Source organism: Leuresthes tenuis, unplaced genomic scaffold, assembly GCF_036924035.1.
Source record: "Leuresthes tenuis unplaced genomic scaffold, fLeuTen1.0.hap1 SCAF_5, whole genome shotgun sequence".
NCBI lineage: Eukaryota > Metazoa > Chordata > Actinopteri > Atheriniformes > Atherinopsidae > Leuresthes > Leuresthes tenuis.
The window spans coordinates 27,086,747-27,100,593 of record NW_027325359.1 but is presented as its reverse complement, the minus strand read 5'-3'; positions in this window follow the sequence as shown (position 1 = coordinate 27,100,593).

Sequence of the window (13,847 nt, the reverse complement as noted above, 5' to 3'; positions counted from 1 at the left end):
CCTGCTGAGAAAAGTCCCCTGTTCCTTGATGTATGGCCCACAGTCCCTGCACTGCATGATTTATACTTCATAAATACGTGAATTAACAAGTGATGAGAAACCACCAAAAAGACTAAAGTTTAGCACAAAACCCCAGTATCTGCCGATTAAAGTGACTTATGAAAAAGTGGGCTGTCCAGCTCAGGTTGTGTGGGCCACTTTCCATCTCAGCTCCTTGTGTCGCTGGTGACATCATCGTGCTTTCTGATGCACGTTCCTTCTGACTCCTTATAATTTGCCATCCATCCATTTTCTATACCCGCTGAATCCAATTTAGGGCCACAGAGCCTATCCAAGGTATAATTGCGCGAGAGGCAGGATACACCCTGGACAGGTTGCCAGCCCTGTTCTTTGGGTGTGCATTGTTCGATGGTCACCCCCACTCTGGGATGGGGGGAACGTCTTACACCTTGGAGCAAGAAAATGAGTTTTGGCCACGTACGCATGAATGATATGAGGAAGTATAAGAGCATCTCACAAACTGTTGTTGTTGGGAATTACTGTGTATGTTGCCATGTACATGTTTCTATGTTGTTCAATTAATAAATTCCCCATAAGAGACTGTCAAAGACGAGTCGACTGCTCTTTTTTCCACGACCCTCTCGGCCCATTTTCAAAACATCTGTCGCTGTTTGACATGCAAAACGGGCGTTGGTGTGCAACCCCCAGCTCCAAAGTTGCGCTCCCCATCAGGGTATCGACCCCCGGTCTTCTTCGTGACAGGCAGAGACACTGGCCACTGTATGAACGAGGACCGGCATTCTCAAAAAACGTCTTCCTTCTCAATGCCAAAGCATGCCCGATATAGGGAAAAGGTAGGATTCCAACCTTTGGCCAGTGAAGACACAATCTGTTCAAGCGTCGCTTGACTTTCGTGTTTACTAAAGTTGGGGATAATGACCCCTGACATGGTCACTCATTTGGTACACTGGTAGTCTAAAGAGATGAGGCAAGGGGTTCCATAGTGTAATGGCTAGCACTCTGCGTTCTGAATCCAGCAATCTGAGTTCAAGTCTCAGTGGAACCTCCTGCTGAGCAAAGTCCCCTGTTCATTGATGTATGGTCCAAAATTCCTGCACTGCAGGATTAAAACTTCATAAATAAGTGAATAAACAAGAGATCAAAACCCACCAAAAAGACTAAAGCTTAGCACAAAACCCCACTATCTGCCAATTAAAGTGACTTATGAAAAAGTGGGCTGTCCAGCTCAGGTTGTGTGGGCCACTTTCCATCTCAGCTCCTTGTGTCGCTGGTGACATCATCGTGCTTTCTGATGCACGTTCCTTCTGACTGCTTATAATTTGCCATCCATCCATTTTCTATACCCGCTTAATCCAATTTAGGGCCACGGAGGCTATACAAGGTATAATTGCGCGAGAGGCAGGATACACCCTGGACAGGTTGCCAGCCCTGTTCTTTGGGTGTGCATTGTTCGATGGTCACCCCCACTCTGGGATGGGGGGAACGTCTTACACCTTGGAGCAAGAAAATGAGTTTTGGCCACGTACGCATGAATGATATGAGGAAGTATAAGAGCATCTCACAAACTGTTGTTGTTGGGAATTACTGTGTATGTTGCCATGTACATGTTTCTATGTTGTTCAATTAATAAATTCCCCATAAGAGACTGTCAAAGACGAGTCGACTGCTCTTTTTTCCACGACCCTCTCGGCCCATTTTCAAAACATCTGTCGCTGTTTGACATGCAAAACGGGCGTTGGTGTGCAACCCCCAGCTCCAAAGTTGCGCTCCCCATCAGGGTATCGACCCCCGGTCTTCTTCGTGACAGGCAGAGACACTGGCCACTGTATGAACGAGGACCGGCATTCTCAAAAAACGTCTTCCTTCTCAATGCCAAAGCATGCCCGATATAGGGAAAAGGTAGGATTCCAACCTTTGGCCAGAGAAGACACAATCTGTTCAAGCGTCGCTTGACTTTTGTGTTTACTAAAGTTGGGGATAATGACCCCTGACATGGTCCCTAATTTGGTACACTGGTAGTCTAAAGAGATGAGGCAAGGGGTTCCATGGTGTAATGGCTAGCACTCTGCGTTCTGAAACCAGCAATCCGAGTTCAAGTCTCGGTGGAACCTCCTGCTGAGAAAAGTCCCCTGTTCCTTGATGTATGGCCCACAGTCCCTGCACTGCAGGATTTATACTTCATAGATAAGTGAATTAACAAGTGATGAGAAACCACCAAAAAGACTAAAGATTAGCACAAAACCTCAGTATCAGCTGAAGAAAAAAACTTATGAAAAAGTGGGCTTTCCAGCAAAGGTTGTGTGGGCCACTTTCCATCTCACCTCCTTGTGCCCTTTGGTGTTGCTGGTGACATCATCGTGCTTTCTGATGCACGTTCCTTCTGACTGCTTATAATTTGCCATCCATCCATTTTCTATACCCGCTTAATCCAATTTAGGGCCACGGAGCCTATCCAAGGTATAATTGCGCGAGAGGCAGGATACACCCTGGACAGGTTGCCAGCCCTGTTCTTTGGGTGTGCATTGTTCGATGGTCACCCCCACTCTGGGATGGGGGGAACGTCTTACACCTTGGAGCAAGAAAATGAGTTTTGGCCACGTACGCATGAATGATATGAGGAAGTATAAGAGCATCTCACAAACTGTTGTTGTTGGGAATTACTGTGTATGTTGCCATGTACATGTTTCTATGTTGTTCAATTAATAAATTCCCCATAAGAGACTGTCAAAGACGAGTCGACTGCTCTTTTTTCCACGACCCTCTCGGCCCATTTTCAAAACATCTGTCGCTGTTTGACATGCAAAACGGGCGTTGGTGTGCAACCCCCAGCTCCAAAGTTGCGCTCCCCATCAGGGTATCGACCCCCGGTCTTCTTCGTGACAGGCAGAGACACTGGCCACTGTATGAACGAGGACCGGCATTCTCAAAAAACGTCTTCCTTCTCAATGCCAAAGCATGCCCGATATAGGGAAAAGGTAGGATTCCAACCTTTGGCCAGAGAAGACACAATCTGTTCAAGCGTCGCTTGACTTTCGTGTTTACTAAAGTTGGGGATAATGACCCCTGACATGGTCCCTCATATGGTACACTGGTAGTCTCAAGAGATGAGGCAAGGGGTTCCATGGCCGTACCCGCCGGTTTTTGGACTGCCTCAGAGGTCCTAACACTTCCGAACACATTCTGTCAGGTCCGAACAAGGTCCGAACACTTTCCTAACGACATCAAAGAGTTCCTAACGAGGTCCGAACAAGGTCCGAACAAGGTCCGAACAAGGTCCGAACACAGCCAAAAATGGGGCAAAAGGGACACGTGACGTGACGTCGGAGGGGGCGCGGTTAACGCTTTTGAGTGTCGGCCATATTTTTCTTCGCATACACTTGTGACAAGCACGGGAACAAGGTTTGTAAACTTGATTAATACTCATAAAAGTAACGCCATGTATAAGCCGAATGTTAAACCGTGGGACAAACAATATGCAATTTAATCTTCCGTCCTCTCGGCACTTTATCCAAGTTGTATTTCAACTTCCTTGTAACGTAGCCATTTTGCCAATGGAAGTTCTGCCTGTAATAGCATCGCTGTTCATACCAGCATTGTGTGGCGACGGTGGGGATGTTAGTGATATGACAGAATCAGAAGACAAATAGTAACTTATTTTTTTGTTTATTTGCCTTATAAACTCTGCCGATTCCTCGGGGAAAGCCTTAAGATTTTAACTATCTTTTTTTGCATTTATTGTCCGTCAGTGCAATAGTAATTAATCGGCTATCTGTGGTGTTTTCTCCACTCTGGTAACGGAGCCTGGTTATGTGTTTGAGCAGAGCAGACAGATGTGTCCAGATGTATTAACCCTTGTTTTCTGGTCATATTTTTGTTACTCAAGCAATGTTTGTTGGTCTGGTGGACCCGCTGCATTTTTGGGGTTTTTAATTCAACACAATCAAACAATTTTATGTTAAAATACTCTACAGATGTTTACTTCATCCCAATTTCAAGCAATATAAACAACAAGGTTTTTTGGTATAACTATCATGTATTATTCATTTACAACTTTTTTACAACTTTGAACATTTACAAAACATAAGTAAGATCTCAATCTCAGCTTGGCTGCTGACCACTTGGTCCTGGGGCCTGCTGCTGTCTAGCTGTGGTTCATTCTCATTTAGGAGATAGCTGATGATTAATGTCATCCTCTTCTAAAAGTCACTGTCAGACTCTGAATTTGATCTTCATATTCTGAAACCTCCTCCCCCACATTGTCATCAAATGTGTCTGTCTTGACCAAAATCAATTTCAAGGCCTTGTGTGCGATGAATCTTTTGGTTGTTGCGGAGAATCGGTTGTATTAGTAGTTATCACTGGGAAAGCTATATTTATTGCCCCCCCCCAAAAAAAAAGAGGAATATGATAACAGGTGCAAGTGCGTGAATGTCGGTTTGACACACGCACATGTGTATAATTACAACAAACAGTTTGAAAGTAGTGTTTGTTTTACAGATCACCAAGAAGCTGGCTGGCGCTATTGGGGACAGTGCTGCATGGATGACAAACATCGGCAACGAGTTTGGCCAGGTTCTGAACTCTGTTTTGACGACGGGTGAAGGTGCAGGGTTGGAAGAGTTGTGCCATGGCATCGTCACTCGATACAAGAATGCGGGCCAAGCTGAACCTGAGGTCATCTATGTTGACCGGGACTGCTGCAGCCAGTCAGGTGGGTAAAAATGATAAAATTCTTCATCAAATATACATTTGAAAAACTGTGTGCCACACACACACACACTGTTACCACTCCACTTGTGGGAGGAGGGGTACTGGCAATTGGGCAGCGGCTGACTTTGTTTTTCACAGGTGTGTCTTCAGTGGTCAAACTCTTCCACCCATGGAGGTCTGCAGTGCGCTTGGACAGCTTCCATTTCATGCGGCGTTTTAACTGCGGCGTTAAGTTTACGTTAAGTGTCTGTCTGTCTGTCTGTCTGTTCGCAGACGATTGCTCGTCTGTTACTGTGTGATTATTGTTACAATGTTAATAAAGTTTGATAATTTTACTTGAACCAAGAACAGCCTTCACATTTTTATTTAATTTCCATTTGCAAAACAGGACGACAGTGAGTGTGAGTGACATCCATTTAATGCAATTGTCAAAAGTGAAGCCAGAATTACTTGGAGAATTATTTTACATTTATTAATAAAACCCAACACTTTTTGTCTCAACAAAAGATTTTTTAAAAATACTTTCTTTGCTCAATTTGGAATTTGTTTCATTCACTTGTGTTGCACAAATAGTGATACAGATAGATAGCTAGTGTTAGCCCGATTTTTTCATTGGAAGCCCAAGAACAAGCTGGAGAAATCGTTTATTAAAAAAGTATTTATCATTGGTCACATAGTAAAGTATATTGCAGCGCTGGACTCGGAGTGCCAGAGCTCCCGCAGGAAATCCGTCAGGCCGAGCCCCGATATCCGGAAACATGTCATATTTATATTGAGCTTTATCTCACAGAAGTTGTTTTCACACTTGTCAGAGTATAATTGGCCAGTTTTTAGTGGCATGATCAGGCCAGTTGCTGTCCTTGTTGTGTTCTTTGGATGTGAGAAACAATGTGTGTGTATGTGTGAGTGCAGTTTTAGGCGTGGATCTAATGTACCAGACCTATCTACTCTACTAGAGATGTTTTGTCTGACCCAGTTGTTTATGTCATTCTAAAGTCTTGGACCCTTTTAAGGTCATCGATTGTGTAGTATGAACAGAGTGGAAAAGTACCAGCTAGGAACATTAAGGAAAATACAGAATATGAATTTATAATGTCTAAGATCAAAGCCAATTATAACACTAGTCTCTCAAATAATTGAGTGTACCAAAAAAAGAGGGGAAAAATGATGGGAGACTTATTTACATTTACAGTTATACACATTTTGTGTGCTGCCCCCTAAAGTAGGCTTTAGTAATGTCCAAAGCACTGTGGTATGTTGGGGTGTTGCCACAATACAGGTTCGAATCCCACAAGAAACATGAAAATTAAACGGATGATAAATCTTGCAATAAGTGCAGAGGTGTGTGTAAACAATGTTGAGAAGATAAGAGAATAGAGAAAAGTGGATATAGTGTACGTTTTCCTCCTTTTTTTCTCCTTTTCTTTTTCTCTCTTTCCCCCCCCTCCTTCCTCTTTTTTTCCTTTTCCCCCCTTTTGGGCACCTTTGGTCACCCCCACTCTGGTGAGGGGGGGGGGCTTCTTATACCTTGGAGCAAGAAAATGAGTTGTGGCCACGTACGCATGAATGATATGAGGAAGTATAAGAGCATCTCACAAACTGTTGTTGTTGGGAATTACTGTGTATGTTGCCATGTACATGTTTCTATGTTGTTCAATTAATAAATTCCCCATAAGAGACTGTCAAAGACGAGTCGACTGCTCTTTTTTCCACGACCCTCTCGGCCCATTTTCAAAACATCTGTCGCTGTTTGACATGCAAAACGGGCGTTGGTGTGCAACCCCCAGCTCCAAAGTTGCGCTCCCCGTCAGGGTATCGACCCCCGGTCTTCTTCGTGACAGGCAGAGACACTGGCCACTGTATGAACGAGGACCGGCATTCTCAAAAAACGTCTTCCTTCTCAATGCCAAAGCATGCCCGATATAGGGAAAAGGTAGGATTCCAACCTTTGGCCAGAGAAGACACAATCTGTTCAAGCGTCGCTTGACTTTCGTGTTTACTAAAGTTGGGGATAATGACCCCTGACATGGTCCCTCATTTGGTACACTGGTAGTCTAAAGAGATGAGGCAAGGGGTTCCATGGTGTAATGGCTAGCACTCTGCGTTCTGAATCCAGCAATCTGAGTTCAAGTCTCAGTGGAACCTCCTGCAGAGCAAAGTCCCCTGTTCATTGATGTATGGTCCAAAATTCCTGCACTGCAGGATTAAAACTTCATAAATAAGTGAATAAACAAGAGATGAGAAACCACCAAAAAGACTAAAATTTAGCACAAAACCCCAGTATCTGCCAATTAAAGTGACTTATGAAAAAGTGGGCTGTCCAGCTCAGGTTGTGTGGGCCACTTTCCATCTCAGCTCCTTGTGTCGCTGGTGACATCATCGTGCTTTCTGCTGCACGTTCCTTCTGACTGCTTATAATTTGCCATCCATCCATTTTCTATACCCGCTGAATCCAATTTAGGGCCACGGAGGCTATCAAAGGTATAATTGCGCGAGAGGCAGGATACACCCTGGACAGGTTGCCAGCCCTGTTCTTTGGGTGTGTATTGTTCGATGGTCACCCCCACTCTGGTGAGGGGGGGGGGGGGGGCTTCTTACACCTTGGAGCAAGAAAATGAGTTGTGGCCACGTACGCATGAATGATATGAGGAAGTATAAGAGCATCTCACAAACTGTTGTTGTTGGGAATTACTGTGTATGTTGCCATGTACATGTTTCTATGTTGTTCAATTAATAAATTCCCCATAAGAGACTGTCAAAGACGAGTCGACTGCTCTTTTTTCCACGACCCTCTCGGCCCATTTTCAAAACATCTGTCGCTGTTTGACATGCAAAACGGGCGTTGGTGTGCAACCCCCAGCTCCAAAGTTGCGCTCCCCATCAGGGTATCGACCCCCGGTCTTCTTCGTGACAGGCAGAGACACTGGCCACTGTATGAACGAGGACCGGCATTCTCAAAAAACGTCTTCCTTCTCAATGCCAAAGCATGCCCGATATAGGGAATAGGTAGGATTCCAACCTTTGGCCAGAGAAGACACAATCTGTTCAAGCGTCGCTTGACTTTCGTGTTTACTAAAGTTGGGGATAATGACCCCTGACATGGTCCCTCATTTGGTACACTGGTAGTCTAAAGAGATGAGGCAAGGGGTTCCATAGTGTAATGGCTAGCACTCTGCGTTCTGAATCCAGCAATCTGAGTTCAAGTCTCAGTGGAACCTCCTGCTGAGCAAAGTCCCCTGTTCATTGATGTATGGTCCAAAATTCCTGCACTGCAGGATTAAAACTTCATAAATAAGTGAATAAACAAGAGATGAAAACCCACCAAAAAGACTAAAGTTTAGCACAAAACCCCAGTATCTGCCAATTAAAGTGACTTATGAAAAAGTGGGCTGTCCAGCTCAGGTTGTGTGGGCCACTTTCCATCTCAGCTCCTTGTGTCGCTGGTGACATCATCGTGCTTTCTGCTGCACGTTCCTTCTGACTGCTTATAATTTGCCATCCATCCATTTTCTATACCCGCTGAATCCAATTTAGGGCCACGGAGGCTATCCAAGGTATAATTGCGCGAGAGGCAGGATACACCCTGGACAAGTTGCCAGCCATGTTCTTTGGGTGTGTATTGTTCGATGGTCACCCCCACTCTGGTGAGGGGGGGGGGGGCTTCTTACACCTTGGAGCAAGAAAATGAGTTGTGGCCACGTACGCATGAATGATATGAGGAAGTATAAGAGCATCTCACAAACTGTTGTTGTTGGGAATTACTGTGTATGTTGCCATGTACATGTTTCTATGTTGTTCAATTAATAAATTCCCCATAAGAGACTGTCAAAGACGAGTCGACTGCTCTTTTTTCCACGACCCTCTCGGCCCATTTTCAAAACATCTGTCGCTGTTTGACATGCAAAACGGGTGTTGGTGTGCAACCCCCAGCTCCAAAGTTGCGCTCCCCATCAGGGTATCGACCCCCGGTCTTCTTCGTGACAGGCAGAGACACTGGCCACTGTATGAACGAGGACCGGCATTCTCAAAAAAACGTCTTCCTTCTCAATGCCAAAGCATGCCCGATATAGGGAAAAGGTAGGATTCCAACCTTTGGCCAGAGAAGACACAATCTGTTCAAGCGTCGCTTGACTTTCGTGTTTACTAAAGTTGGGGATAATGACCCCTGACATGGTCCCTAATTTGGTACACTGGTAGTCTGAAGAGATGAGGCAAGGGGTTCCATGGTGTAATGGCTAGCACTCTGGACTCTGAATCCAGCAATCCGAGTTCAAGTCTCGGTGTATCCTCCTGCTGAGAAAAGTCCCCTGTTCCTTGATGTATGGCCCACAGTCCCTGCACTGCAGGATTTATACTTCATAAATAAGTGAATTAACAAGTGATGAGAAACCACCAAAAAGACTAAAGTTTAGCACAAAACTCCAGGATCTGCCGATTAAAGTGACTTATGAAAAAGTGGGCTGTCCAGCTCAGGTTGTGTGGGCCACTTTCCATCTCACCTCCTTGTGCCCTTTGGTGTCGCTGGTAACATCATCGTGCTTTCTGCTGCACGTTCCTTCTGACTGCTTATAATTTGCCATCCATCCATTTTCTATACCCGCTGAATCCAATTTAGGGCCACGGAGGCTATCCAAGGTATAATTGCGCGAGAGGCAGGATACACCCTGGACAGGTTGCCAGCCATGTTCTTTGGGTGTGTATTGTTCGATGGTCACCCCCACTCTGGTGAGGGGGGGGGGGGGGGGGGGCTTCTTACACCTTGGAGCAAGAAAATGAGTTGTGGCCACGTACGCATGAATGATATGAGGAAGTATAAGAGCATCTCACAAACTGTTGTTGTTGGGAATTACTGTGTATGTTGCCATGTACATGTTTCTATGTTGTTCAATTAATAAATTCCCCATAAGAGACTGTCAAAGACGAGTCGACTGCTCTTTTTTCCACGACCCTCTCGGCCCATTTTCAAAACATCTGTCGCTGTTTGACATGCAAAACGGGCGTTGGTGTGCAACCCCCAGCTCCAAAGTTGCGCTCCCCATCAGGGTATCGACCCCCGGTCTTCTTCGTGACAGGCAGAGACACTGGCCACTGTATGAACGAGGACCGGCATTCTCAAAAAACGTCTTCCTTCTCAATGCCAAAGCATGCCCGATATAGGGAATAGGTAGGATTCCAACCTTTGGCCAGAGAAGACACAATCTGTTCAAGCGTCGCTTGACTTTCGTGTTTACTAAAGTTGGGGATAATGACCCCTGACATGGTCCCTCATTTGGTACACTGGTAGTCTAAAGAGATGAGGCAAGGGGTTCCATAGTGTAATGGCTAGCACTCTGCGTTCTGAATCCAGCAATCTGAGTTCAAGTCTCAGTGGAACCTCCTGCTGAGCAAAGTCCCCTGTTCATTGATGTATGGTCCAAAATTCCTGCACTGCAGGATTAAAACTTCATAAATAAGTGAATAAACAAGAGATGAAAACCCACCAAAAAGACTAAAGTTTAGCACAAAACCCCAGTATCTGCCAATTAAAGTGACTTATGAAAAAGTGGGCTGTCCAGCTCAGGTTGTGTGGGCCACTTTCCATCTCAGCTCCTTGTGTCGCTGGTGACATCATCGTGCTTTCTGCTGCACGTTCCTTCTGACTGCTTATAATTTGCCATCCATCCATTTTCTATACCCGCTGAATCCAATTTAGGGCCACGGAGGCTATCCAAGGTATAATTGCGCGAGAGGCAGGATACACCCTGGACAAGTTGCCAGCCATGTTCTTTGGGTGTGTATTGTTCGATGGTCACCCCCACTCTGGTGAGGGGGGGGGGGGCTTCTTACACCTTGGAGCAAGAAAATGAGTTGTGGCCACGTACGCATGAATGATATGAGGAAGTATAAGAGCATCTCACAAACTGTTGTTGTTGGGAATTACTGTGTATGTTGCCATGTACATGTTTCTATGTTGTTCAATTAATAAATTCCCCATAAGAGACTGTCAAAGACGAGTCGACTGCTCTTTTTTCCACGACCCTCTCGGCCCATTTTCAAAACATCTGTCGCTGTTTGACATGCAAAACGGGTGTTGGTGTGCAACCCCCAGCTCCAAAGTTGCGCTCCCCATCAGGGTATCGACCCCCGGTCTTCTTCGTGACAGGCAGAGACACTGGCCACTGTATGAACGAGGACCGGCATTCTCAAAAAAACGTCTTCCTTCTCAATGCCAAAGCATGCCCGATATAGGGAAAAGGTAGGATTCCAACCTTTGGCCAGAGAAGACACAATCTGTTCAAGCGTCGCTTGACTTTCGTGTTTACTAAAGTTGGGGATAATGACCCCTGACATGGTCCCTAATTTGGTACACTGGTAGTCTGAAGAGATGAGGCAAGGGGTTCCATGGTGTAATGGCTAGCACTCTGGACTCTGAATCCAGCAATCCGAGTTCAAGTCTCGGTGTATCCTCCTGCTGAGAAAAGTCCCCTGTTCCTTGATGTATGGCCCACAGTCCCTGCACTGCAGGATTTATACTTCATAAATAAGTGAATTAACAAGTGATGAGAAACCACCAAAAAGACTAAAGTTTAGCACAAAACCCCAGTATCTGCCGATTAAAGTGACTTATGAAAAAGTGGGCTGTCCAGCTCAGGTTGTGTGGGCCACTTTCCATCTCACCTCCTTGTGCCCTTTGGTGTCGCTGGTGACATCATCGTGCTTTCTGATGCACGTTCCTTCTGACTGCTTATAATTTGCCATCCATCCATTTTCTATACCCGCTTAATCCAATTTAGGGCCACGGAGGCTATCCAAGGTATAATTGGGCGAGAGGCAGGATACACCCTGTACAGGTTGCCAGCCCTGTTCTTTGGGTGTGTATTGTTCGATGGTCACCCCCACTCTGGTGAGGGGGGGGGGGGGGGGGGGGGGGCTTCTTACACCTTGGAGCAAGAAAATGAGTTGTGGCCACGTACGCATGAATGATATGAGGAAGTATAAGAGCATCTCACAAACTGTTGTTGTTGGGAATTACTGTGTATGTTGCCATGTACATGTTTCTATGTTGTTCAATTAATAAATTCCCCATAAGAGACTGTCAAAGACAAGTCGACTGCTCTTTTTTCCACGACCCTCTCGGCCCATTTTCAAAACATCTGTCGCTGTTTGACATGCAAAACGGGCGTTGGTGTGCAACCCCCAGCTCCAAAGTTGCGCTCCCCATCAGGGTATCGACCCCCGGTCTTCTTCGTGACAGGCAGAGACACTGGCCACTGTATGAACGAGGACCGGCATTCTCAAAAAACGTCTTCCTTCTCAATGCCAAAGCATGCCCGATATAGGGAATAGGTAGGATTCCAACCTTTGGCCAGAGAAGACACAATCTGTTCAAGCGTCGCTTGACTTTCGTGTTTACTAAAGTTGGGGATAATGACCCCTGACATGGTCCCTCATTTGGTACACTGGTAGTCTAAAGAGATGAGGCAAGGGGTTCCATAGTGTAATGGCTAGCACTCTGCGTTCTGAATCCAGCAATCTGAGTTCAAGTCTCAGTGGAACCTCCTGCTGAGCAAAGTCCCCTGTTCATTGATGTATGGTCCAAAATTCCTGCACTGCAGGATTAAAACTTCATAAATAAGTGAATAAACAAGAGATGAAAACCCACCAAAAAGACTAAAGTTTAGCACAAAACCCCAGTATCTGCCAATTAAAGTGACTTATGAAAAAGTGGGCTGTCCAGCTCAGGTTGTGTGGGCCACTTTCCATCTCAGCTCCTTGTGTCGCTGGTGACATCATCGTGCTTTCTGCTGCACGTTCCTTCTGACTGCTTATAATTTGCCATCCATCCATTTTCTATACCCGCTGAATCCAATTTAGTGCCACGGAGGCTATCCAAGGTATAATTGCGCGAGAGGCAGGATACACCCTGGACAGGTTGCCAGCCATGTTCTTTGGGTGTGTATTGTTCGATGGTCACCCCCACTCTGGTGAGGGGGGGGGGGGGCTTCTTACACCTTGGAGCAAGAAAATGAGTTGTGGCCACGTACGCATGAATGATATGAGGAAGTATAAGAGCATCTCACAAACTGTTGTTGTTGGGAATTACTGTGTATGTTGCCATGTACATGTTTCTATGTTGTTCAATTAATAAATTCCCCATAAGAGACTGTCAAAGACGAGTCGACTGCTCTTTTTTCCACGACCCTCTCGGCCCATTTTCAAAACATCTGTCGCTGTTTGACATGCAAAACGGGTGTTGGTGTGCAACCCCCAGCTCCAAAGTTGCGCTCCCCATCAGGGTATCGACCCCCGGTCTTCTTCGTGACAGGCAGAGACACTGGCCACTGTATGAACGAGGACCGGCATTCTCAAAAAAACGTCTTCCTTCTCAATGCCAAAGCATGCCCGATATAGGGAAAAGGTAGGATTCCAACCTTTGGCCAGAGAAGACACAATCTGTTCAAGCGTCGCTTGACTTTCGTGTTTACTAAAGTTGGGGATAATGACCCCTGACATGGTCCCTCATTTGGTACACTGGTAGTCTAAAGAGATGAGGCAAGGGGTTCCATGGTGTAATGGCTAGCACTCTGGACTCTGAATCCAGCAATCGGAGTTCAAGTCTCGGTGTATCCTCCTGCTGAGAAAAGTCCCCTGTTCCTTGATGTATGGCCCACAGTCCCTGCACTGCAGGATTTATACTTCATAAATAAGTGAATTAACAAGTGATGAGAAACCACCAAAAAGACTAAAGTTTAGCACAAAACCCCAGTATCTGCCGATTAAAGTGACTTATGAAAAAGTGGGCTGTCCAGCTCAGGTTGTGTGGGCCACTTTCCATCTCACCTCCTTGTGCCCTTTGGTGTCGCTGGTGACATCATCGTGCTTTCTGATGCACGTTCCTTCTGACTGCTTATAATTTGCCATCCATCCATTTTCTATACCCGCTTAATCCAATTTAGGGCCACGGAGGCTATCCAAGGTATAATTGGGCGAGAGGCAGGATACACCCTGTACAGGTTGCCAGCCCTGTTCTTTGGGTGTGTATTGTTCGATGGTCACCCCCACTCTGGTGAGGGGGGGGGGGGGGGGGGGGGGGGGGGGGGGGGGGGGCTTCTTACACCTTGGAGCAAGAAAATGAG